This window comes from Echinops telfairi, unplaced genomic scaffold, assembly GCF_000313985.2.
Source record: "Echinops telfairi isolate 266 unplaced genomic scaffold, ASM31398v2 ScPeMD7_7474;HRSCAF=8512, whole genome shotgun sequence".
In the NCBI taxonomy this organism is placed as follows: domain Eukaryota; kingdom Metazoa; phylum Chordata; class Mammalia; order Afrosoricida; family Tenrecidae; genus Echinops; species Echinops telfairi.
Window position 1 is genome coordinate 6,510,286 of NW_022111378.1, and position 8,101 is coordinate 6,518,386.

Consider the following 8,101-nt stretch of genomic DNA (forward strand, 5'->3'; position numbering starts at 1 on the left):
GGGGTAGGGGGGATCCTTGAAATTGGGTGAGACATTAATGAGCTTATCTTTGCTGGAATTGGGCTTTTAGATGTCTCAGAAGGAGTTTCTCCTGGTAAGACTACAGGACATGCCTAGGGCTTGGAAAGAAAGGTGAGACAGAACTTGTCTTTAAGAAAAGTGATTTTAAAATGATGGCTTTGCACCCAATGAATTTAGTCTACTTCCTGTTCCAATTATATTTTCCCTTATAAATGTGTACAGTCGTGTTGGAATTCTTTGATAACCGCTGATAGAATCTTGGGTAAATGAGGTTTTTAAGTCTTCTTCGGAGCGATGCTGACGATTTATCTTGGATGATGTTGCTGTCATATTCCACAGGAGTGATTAATAATGATGCCACCTGTTCTCTGTGTTCAGAGCGACTAACCTTGGTCACAGCATAAACAAAGGCAAAGAACAATTCTTAACATGAGAAAAATCTGTATTTTAATAGAAGAAAAGATAACCGTGGCGTTCAGAGGTGAATATATATCTTGCCTTGGTCAATAAATGTTGTCAAGTAAACGATTAAACTCAGAGCTATTCCGTTTTATAGTTGGTTTTAGTACAAATTATGGATAGTAAAAGATTATTACCTATCGAATAAAATACGAACCCACCAGTCTCTGCTGATGTAAATAAGTGGATGAATAAATAAATAAGGCCCAAGAGAGCTGTTCTTTCTTAACGTGACATGCCAGCTAAGGAAAGTGGAATGCATGACAGAATTAGCGGAGTAACAGCTCATTTGATCAAAGTTTGAGGACCAAAGGAGACTTGCTTGCAGCTCAATAGAAGTTCCTGTGGCCCCTGGCTATGGGCAAAGAGACACCTGCCTGGTGGTGGTGCTCTTATATCAGTTAGGAACAGCGTCAAATTGAAGTCCTTTGTTCATCCTAGCTTGATGCCTGGATTGTGGCCAGAGCTGTTTCATGCCTAGGGCACATATAATAATAATAATAATTTTAAAAAGGAGTTCATATGGCACAGTGGCTAAACTTTCTGGGGCACAGAGAAAGTCAGAGGATCATAAAGATTAGAGCCTTGAACACCACATGGGGCAGTTCTGCCCTGCTGTAGAGGGCACCATGAGTTGGGGAGGCAGTGGGGTTTTATTCGGTGTGCCTCGTCTCAAAGTGCAACTCCTCGAGTCAAGACCGTCACTTGGAAGCAGGGACACATGGCAGAAACCACTTTGACCAGTGGAACGAAGTGAGCAGTGCTGGAAGTGGCCAGCGTGCGCCTCCTGATACAGGCCCTGAGGAGATCTCGGCATCGCTTCGGAGTATTCGGCAGGAAGAGTCTTACCTAATCATGAGCAAGCCCTCAACCACCCCAAAGGGAAGACCCTGCTCCAAAACAACTGACTTCCGCTATTCATAAATGCCAAGATCATCCAACACAGACAAGACGTGAGAACTGGTTGAAGGGCAAGACCCATGGCAACTAAACGCAGCACATGATCGTGGGTTTTTTTCTGCTACCAAGAACAAGACTGGGATGAACTGAAATATCTCAATGAGATGAGTAGTGACCACATAGGACAGTGTAGTACTATCCCACAATGTTCTCTGGGCTAGAAATCTTTATAGAAACACATCCCTGAGCCTTTTCTTCCACGGAAGGACTGCTGGGTTTATACCACCTACCTTCCAGTTAGCAGCTGAGTGGAGGGCCACCAGGGTTACATGATACCCAGGGCACATAATAATATTGCTCCAACGTTCATTTCCTGTTTTTGTGTCTGTATAATTTCCTGTGATCCTGTGATCATGGAAATTCCCTGGATTTTTGAAAGGTACAGTGGAGTATCTGCAAAGTTATTTTAAATTGATCAGTGGGGGAAAAGAAAGAAAAAGAGCGACCTCTTACAGGAAATGTAGCAAAGATTTGAAGTTTCTGCGTGAAGGGCATCTGGGAATTCTTTGTCCAGTTGTCTCAACTTTTTAGTTAACCTGAATTTATGTTAGAATAAACCATGAACAAATAATGCTGTATAATAATAAAATGCATCTAACACTATGGCCCTTCATCACCTGTTAGTTTGGAACTGACCTCACCTGCACGTTAGTACAAACAGACATTTAAGATCAGAAGGGCAGCAATTACCCAAGGACACCGTCCAGAGGGTCAGGAAAGCAGCAGGCATGGGAACAGTTAGCCGCATCCTCTGGTTCAAGAAGTGGGATATGTGACAGTGCATGGAGCGTTTGCAGTGAAAGAGCTGAGACACTGTGTAGTAATTGTTAAATATAACATTGGTCATCTGCTCTGTGAACCTCCACTAAAATAACACAACTGTTTTAAATAAAACAAAAAAATAAAATACAAAATATGATGTCCTCTTTCCTGTTGTCATGTTTTAGTAATCATGATAACAGACATCTATAGAGCATGTACTCTTTGCCAGGCATTGCTTTAACCAGTTTGTATCTATTAAACTCATTTGCTCTTCATCCTATAAGCTAGGTGCTATTATTATTCCCACTTTTAGACCAGAATATGGAGGGACTGAGAGTTTAAATAAGCTTCTTGTTGTCACATGTTAATAAATGGTGAAGATTAGCTGGAATATGAACTCTTGGTGGGGGTCTAGATCCTGAGTCTGTGCTATGAATTAGAGAATCAAAGTTTTATTTTTTTTAAATCATTCTATTGGGGGCTCATACAACTCTTACCACAATCAATACATACATCCATTGTGTCAAGCACATTTGTACATTTGTTGCCATCATCATTCTCAAAACATTTTCTTTCTACTTGAGCCCTTGGTATCAGCTCTTCATTTTCCCCTCCCTCCCTTATGAAACCTTGATAATTTATAAATTATTATTATTTTGTCAAGTCTTACACTGTCCGACATCCCCCTTTCACCCACTTTTCTGTTGTCCATCCCCCACGGAGGAGGTTATATGTAGATCCTTGTAATCGGTTCTCCCTTTCTATCCCATCTTCCCTCCACCCTCCTGATATCTCCACTCTCACCACTGGTCCTGAGGGGTTCATTTGTCCTGAATTCTCTGTGTTTCCAGTTCCTATCTGTACCAGTGTACATCCTCTGGTCTAGCCAGATTTGTAAGGTAGAGTTGGGATCATGATAGTGGTGGGGAGGAAGCATTCAAGAACTAGAGGAAAGTTGCTACACTGCAGTCCTCCGTGAGACCCTTCTGTAAGGGGATGTCCAGTTGCCTACAGATGGGCTTTGGGTCTCCACTTGGCACTCCCCCACATTCACAATGAGATGATTTTTGTTCTTTGATACCTGATACCTGATCCTATGGACACCTCGTGGTCACACAGGCTGGTGTGCTTCTTCCATGTGGGCTTTGTTGCTTCTGAGCTAGGTGGCCACTTGTTTACCTTCAAGCCTTTAAGACCCCAGACACTGTATCTTTTGATAGCCGGGCACCATCAGCTGTCTTCGCCACATTTGCTTATGTACCTGCTTTGTCTTCAGCGATCGTTTTGGGAAGGTGAGTATCATGGAATGCCAGTTTACTAGAACAAAGTATTCTTGCACTGAGGGAATACTTGAGTGGAGGCCCAATGTCCATCTGCTACCTTAATACTAAACCTATAAATATATGCACAAAGATCTATTCCCCTATAATCATTTATAAATATATTTATATATGTACATGCCTATATTTAGACCTCTATAAAAACCTCCTAGTTCTTTCCTCTATTTCCTTTTACTTTCTTTTTGTCCAACTATCATGCTCAGCCTTCATTTGCGTTTCAGTAATTTCTCTTGGTTACATTGCCCTTGATCGAGCCCTACCAGGCCTCTTACACCCTCCTTGCCACCAATTTTAGATCACTTGTTACCTTGTCCCTGGGTTTGTTAACATTACTTTCTTTTCCCCACCTCTCTCTTCCATGTCCACCACCCCCTTCCCCTGAACCATCAGTCCTGTTGTTTTCTCCTCCAGATTGTTTAACCCGCCTATCTTATCTAGATAGATATGCAGAGATAATAATATGCACAAAAACAAGACAGAGCAAAACAAAACAACAACAGCAAAAAAACCAATGACAAAAAAAAGCCTGTAAACAGTTCAAGGTCTATTTGTTGACCTGAGTGTTTTCTGGTCCAGTCTGATGGGGTGCCATGCCCTGGCCCCAAAGTCTGCTTTTGGTCTTCCCTGGGGACTTCGTTGCTCTGTTCCCCTTGTTGTTGTTGCATGCCCTTAGTGTTTTGCCTCGGTGTGGTGGAGTCAGAGCGGGTGCAGTTTCCACACTGTGTCTCCAGTGTTGTACCCTGTAGGGCTATGGGTCAGTGAGGGATGTCATGTCTTATAGTAGGGCCGGCCAGGTCCTCTCTGTGCATTGGTTGCTCTGAGCAGGGATATTGTCCTCAAGGCTTGGTAGGCTAGGAGGTGCTCCACCCTCTCTTCCTCCCCCTTCATTTGCTCTCATGTGCTCTGATCAGACATGTCCCTCTCCCTGAGCTGTAACTTCAGTGCTGTCCTCTGAAATAAATTCTTCGGAGGGGGTGGTGGTGGCTGTGCATGTGGTTGGGATTGGGGCCGGCCCCTCAGATACTATTCTAACTCCTTATCAGTTGTCCTCAAGGCAGTTCCATCTCCTGGTGAGCCTGTGCATCCAACAGGCCTGAGGGTTCTTCGCTCATGCCATCGGGTCCATGCTGACCCACAGCCACTCCCCTGTGGGTTTCCGAGACTGCAATTGTTTGTGGGAGCAGAAAACCCAGTCTTTCTCCCTCAGAGCTGCTGGTAGTTTGGAACTATCAACCATGTGGATTGTAGGCCAACACTTAAACACTACACCACCTTGGCCCCCTGAGAGTTCTTCAGGGACTGGTTTTTCAGAAATAGATCTCCAGGCCTTTCTTCCAAGGTAGCCTTTGATGGGCTGGAACTGCCAACCACTCCGTTAGAAGCTGAACACATTAATTTTTGCACCACCCACTAATTCAACTCAAATACTTTAATAGTCCTTATTTATAACTCTTCAGTCTCCTCTGGAACCCCTTTTGTAAAGTCACTATTTTGAGTCTGCATTAGCTATCTATTTCTGCATAGCATATAAGTCTAAAACGTGATGGTTCGAAGGGCAGACATTTAGTACCTTGCGGTTTCTGGGAGGGAAGCCAGGGTGAGTTTGACTGGGGGCCTCTGAGTCAAGGTCTCTCATGAAGTTGCACTTAGAATCTTGCCTGGGGCTGTGGTCTCATCTGAAGGCTTCCCGGCTCAACTTTATGGCTAGGGCAGGCTTCACCACATGGGCCTTCCTCCCCCTAGAGTTGCCTCACGTGGCCACTGGCTTCCCGTGGTGAGAAAACCAAGAGAGGAAGAACAGGCCCACACAGTACAGAAGCCAACTTACTTCTCAGAAGTGATAGTCTGTCCTTTCTGCAATAGTTGATTGCAAAAGCAAGCCAATCAGGTCAGTCCACTTTCCTGGCATGAGAGCCGTGGTGGCTCAGTGGTGGGCCCCTGGTCTTCCCTGCAGGACGCTGGGAATCACTCCCTGGTGCAGGCACCATGTGCACAGCCACCATCCAGTGGTCAGTGGAAGCCTTTGTGCTGTTATGATTGATACTGATCAGGGTCTAGTGGAACTTCCAGACCAAACAGTACTAGGAAAAAATGTTTGGCAATCTTCTTCCAAAAGAATCAGCCCTTAACCCCCCTGTGGGTTACAGTGGTGGGGTGTGGAGCCCACCGTGGGAATAGCATGGGACCAGGCAGCTCCTTGCAGCTCACCACATCTTTCAAGGGGAAGAGGTTATGTTAGGGAGTGGATGCTGGTAGGTGCGCATCACTGAGGCCCGCCCTTTTCAAGGCCACCCACTTCAGGATCTAAGCAGTGGTGGGAGTTAGCCATTTTGCACTTCTTCAGCAGAACTGGTTCTTGGTTCTCTGTTGAGTTTGGCAAACTGGTTGTTAAAATGCCACTTGCTCCCCACACCTAGAGGGGGGATGAATAACATAACTGTGGGTGAAGGGATGCGCCTGACAGTGTAAGCTATGAAAAAACAATAGTAATAATAGGTAGTTTATTAAGGGTTCATGAGTGTGGGGAGGGAGGGAATAAAGAGGAGCTGATATCAAGAGGCTCAAGTAGAAAGAAAATGTTTTGAAAATGATGATGGCAGCATCTGTCTAAGTTTGCTTGATGTCATTGATTTATGGATTGTTATAATGTCTGTAAGAGCCCACAATAAAATGATCCATAAATAAAATAAAATGACGCTTATCACCAGGGGCCTCTGAAAGATGGAATCACAGTGTGGAACAATTGGAACAGTGTGGAAATCACAAACTTACACTTGTACCCTTTTTCCATGTTCACCTGCACAGCAATGCATTCTAAGCACCCATAGAAATGGTCCTTTTGTTAATAGCTATGAAAAATTACAACTATTCTTGTCACATTTATTTATTCACTTCATAAAACTCATTATACTTTTGATGAAATACTGCATTTTTATTCCCCTGCATTTGTTACTTCAGTCAACAAACATAGAACGGAAAGGGTAAATGCAAAACAGCCAGTGAGTGGCACGCTGTTGCTCATTTCAGCTTTGTGCTGTGCCCCAAATTCCTGCACGATATGTAGTGAATGATGTCATTCCTGAAAGTGTTCAAAGAGATAAAAACATTGTCAGAACAATCGCTGTAAGTTCCGTTGAAGCGGAAAGGGATTTTTCAAAGATGAACATAATATGACCAGAGAAGAGAAGTCGCCTGTTTCTAATCTATCAAACACAATGACACAAATAAATGTCCAATGGACCCACCTCTTAGCGAATGAGATCCTACTCTAACCATGAAAATACGGCTTGGATGAAGGCAAGGAATATTGCAAGTGAGGACACCGACCAGGAAGCAATATGGACATATCTTAAATAATTGTTTTATTGTTCATTTCTCAGGCATCATTGAATATTTTGATTAATATTTTAAAACTCTTTCTGATAACATCATCTAGTTATATTGTTCTCATTTAAGTGTTAACTGTATGAAATAATTAACTACCTTTCAGTGTATATTTTTATGCTTAAGACAGTTATTCGGGCAGTGAACTGGTTGTTAAATTATTTGAACCCACCACAAGTATTGATCGTATATACATTTTCTATTTGTTATCTTTGGACACCATAATGTCTTAAAAGCATCCCCCCACAGTTTTTTTAAATTATAATTAATTATAACTCAAACAAAATCAATTGATTAGGTATGGCATGATATCTCACTAAGAATCTGCCTTGCTTTGCCCTGGCAATGGGTGAAAATTAGTCTCCTACTACCATTTACAATCCAGAATTATTATCCCTCTGGGTTCTGGACATGACTCCCCTGAACCAGCAAGAGACTGACTGTGGCATCTAGGCCTCCCCCGGAGAGTGTCCATTCCCCGTCTGGCCACTGTGACCACGTCTTCATCAGCTAGCCTAGGCAGGATTAGTGGACTCCCTGAGGAAGGGGTCAATTTTGCTAAATCTGTTCCTTTTCACCTGGAACAAGCTGAAGCCAGGGACCAGGTTAGCGAGCACTGGATGGATCTGGAGGAGAGCTGGCTTGGGCTTTGGCCCTGCTAAGGCACTGCCATGCGGCGGCGAGGCTGACACACTTCACTGGCTCTATAAGACAAGCTATTATACCCGGGCAGTAGGAGCAGAGAGGCCAAACAGATCAGGCCCTTGATAACTTCCCAGGATTACACCCATAATCCTCTCCCCTTAATTGGACATTCCTTTCGCAGGGCTGCGCCTCTGTGCAAGCAGAGCAGGCGACAGCTTATCAAACAAGGCCCTGCTTTCCCTGGGCTGTTCCTCCTTTCCTTCCGTGTGACTACTTTCTTTCTTCCTTTGTCCCCAGATTCTCACTGTTTGACTTATGCCTTTGAATTCCCCAAACCACCGAGCCCTTGCATGCTAGTCCAGTGCTACCCTAGTGAGACGGTGGGACAGAGTACCACTGCCCTGAGGCTCTGATCTTTCTGGAAGCAGACGTTTCTCCCGCACAGCGCCTGGCAGGGTCCGCTTACTTCAGCGTGGCATGCTTTAAGCAGTGTGCCACCAGGGGTCCTTTCCTTTGGAGTGGGCACAATT

At 44.1% G+C, this 8,101-nt stretch overlaps 1 non-coding gene across 1 annotated transcript; it reads left to right on the forward strand.

Annotated features, from left to right (window-relative positions):
* The first annotated feature begins 826 nt into the window (after nucleotides 1–826).
* LOC115874023 lies at nucleotides 827–970 on the forward strand. Its single transcript, XR_004048763.1, has one exon. It is a non-coding gene; the product is annotated as a small nucleolar RNA SNORA48 (small nucleolar RNA).
* Nucleotides 971–8,101: the final 7,131 nt, after the last annotated feature.